Raw genomic sequence first — 2869 nt, 5'->3', positions numbered from 1 at the left:
TTCTGATAACTTTTTAATACTTAGCTCTGGTTTCTTTTCCTATTCTAGTTTGGATAATCTAGTGAGGAGTTGGCTTCTTCAGTGTTTTGTTGGCCTGGTGTATATGGGGGGGCAGTGTATGCACATGGGAGGTTTCCTATTCTTCTAGTGATAGCTTTATTTTTTGTGTTTATTTTATGTGGATGAGTATTTTGCCTATGAGTATGTCTGTGCTACCTTGTGTACCTGGTGCTCATAGAGGTCTAACTGGAGTTATAAATGTTTATGAGCCATCATGTGGGTCCTGGGAACTGAACCTGGATCCTGTGTTAAACGCAGCAAGTGCTCTTAACTTCTGAGACATCTTTTCAGCCCCCATGATATCTCTAATTTTTACTCTTCTTGGCTTTGGGTTGTCCATTGTACTGCTTTCTAAAATTAGGTTTTTACAGCTTTGCTAATTGTATTCCACTGTTACCAGTAGGTATTTTGTCAGGTGTGGTTGGTTTGGGAAGAGGTGTTCTCTCTTTGATGATCTGATTGGTGAGATACTAGAACCTGGGTCTTGAGCATGTTCCTGATAAGGTTTACTGTTCATTCTTTACATGTAGAATTTTTTAATCTCCAATTCCCAATCCCCCTACACCCCATTGGGTATATACTAATGTCTTTAAGCCATGGGTTCTAAGTCCTCCTCCCTGAAGATTTATCCCTTCCTTCTGTACTAAAGATTAGAAAAGATAGTCTTGGTGAGTTTCAGAGTAGATTGTTTTAGTCACCTAGCCACCCAGTTATACTACAGGAGCTTTTTCTTAGATTTTTCCCCCTCTGATCTTCACCTCAGGAACCTGGTGAGATTCCTTGTAGGACAAGCTATTTAATGGGTAGATACTATTCTAAGGAAGAGAGGAGTTTCACACTATAGCTAATCATAGAATTTTTGGTTTAAAATTCCTACAGAGTTAGGTGTTCAAACCTATGTTTCTCTTCAGGGCCCTGGTTTCTTTGGATATAGGGTGGTAGTTTGTCCTGCAACTTCATTTCCTTGCCAGATAGCCTTTCATTCAGTTTGACAAGTTTTTTTGTTTTATGAGTAGAATGATGGCCGCTAAAAGCTTTAAATGTCTGAACTGAAATGTGATTCCTGTAGTAAGTTGCCTAATATAGGACATCACACTTAGAAAGTCAGTACAAATATCTTTCTTTATATCTCTTTATCTTAACACATCAAATTTTGTGGTTTTATGATTAGGGAACACAGAATAATTGATTGTGGTTTGGATTCTGCCAATTTTAAGCATTAAAATCTCTATTACTAGTAGTATCCTGTCTTTCTTTCAAAATTCTATATATGCCATATAATTATTGAGTATATCATTAACAACTTAGTAATTGTTTCATTAGAAATTAGAGCAAGATTTAGTCTATCTAGGTATAGATTTTGTAAATGTTATAATGTATTTGTCACTTTTCTACCACACTGCCAAAGCAAGTTAGCTTAGCAAACACTGGTTGTGAGCACCCTGTGAGTGTAATACAAGTCTGGCCTGGTAAGTATAGTAAGGGTTCTCCAAGGACAACAAAAATTCTGTGAAGGAAAGGATAGTGCAATTTCCAGTGTATTCTAATCTATTTTACTATTAAATCATATTGTTAGTGGTAGGTACATCTGTTCTAGTAAATATATAGAAAGTAAGAAATACAGCAATTAGTACTAGCCAAAAAGCTGACATGATGACTCTTAAAAAATTATAAAGCTAAATGGAAATTCTTGGGGATTATATGAATTTTTATGGATTTTAACATGTATAGTTTTATATAACCACTAACTCAGTTGAAGTACAGAACAGTTCCTTTACCCCAGGAAAATTATTTTTTGCTACCTTATTAATCACATGACCTTCCTACTTTAGTATCTGGAAACCATTCTTTTTTTTTTTTTTATTGCTTTTCTTTTCGATTGTTGCTGCTGACTTTTATTTTTTTCTTTTTCTTTTCTTTTCTTTCTTTTTTCCATTTTTAAAATTGGATATTTCTTATTTACATTTCAAATGTTATTCCCTTTCCCGGTTTCCTGTCCATCACCCCCCTAACTCCTCCCCCTCCCCTTCTATAAGGCTGTTCCCCTCCCCAATCACCCCTTCCTTATTGCCCCCCCCAATCCTCTACACTTGGAGTCCAACCTTGTCAGGACCAAGGGCTTCTTCTTCCACTGGTGCCTAGCAAGGCCATCCTTTGCTACATATGCAGTTGGAGCTTAGGGTCAGTCCCTGGAAGCTCTGGTTGATTGGCATTGTTGTTCTTATGGGGTTGTAAGCCCCTTCAGCTCTTTCAGTCCTTTCTCTAACTCCTCCAAAGGGGATCCTGTTCTCAGTTCAGTGATTTGCTGCTGGCATTCGCCTCTGTATTTGCTGTATTCTGGCTGTGTCTCTCAGGAGAGAGCTATATCCAGTTCCTGTCAGCGTGCACTTCTTTGCTTCATCTATCCTGTCTAGTGACTATATTTTCTTTCTTTTTTTTTTATTAACTTGAATATTTCTTATATACATTTCGAGTGTTATTCCCTTTCCCGGTTTCCGGGCAAACATCCCCTTCCCCCCTCCCCTTCCTTATGGGTGTTCCCCTCCCCACCCTCCCCCCATTGCCGCCCTCCCCCCAACAGTCTGGTTCACTGGGGGTTCAGACTTAGCAGGACCCAGGGCTTCCCCTTCCACTGGTGCTCTTACTAGGATATTCATTGCTACCTATGAGGTCAGAGTCCAGGGTCAGTCCATGTATAGTCTTTAGGTAGTGGCTTAGTCCCTGGAAGCTCTGGTTGCTTGGCATTGTTGTACATGTGGGGTCTCGAGCCCCTTCAAGCTCTTCCAGTTCTTTCTCTGATTCCTTCAAC

The sequence above is a fragment of the Rattus rattus genome, chromosome X (assembly GCF_011064425.1).
Source record: "Rattus rattus isolate New Zealand chromosome X, Rrattus_CSIRO_v1, whole genome shotgun sequence".
Classification (NCBI taxonomy): domain Eukaryota; kingdom Metazoa; phylum Chordata; class Mammalia; order Rodentia; family Muridae; genus Rattus; species Rattus rattus.
This window is presented reverse-complemented; position numbering follows the sequence as displayed.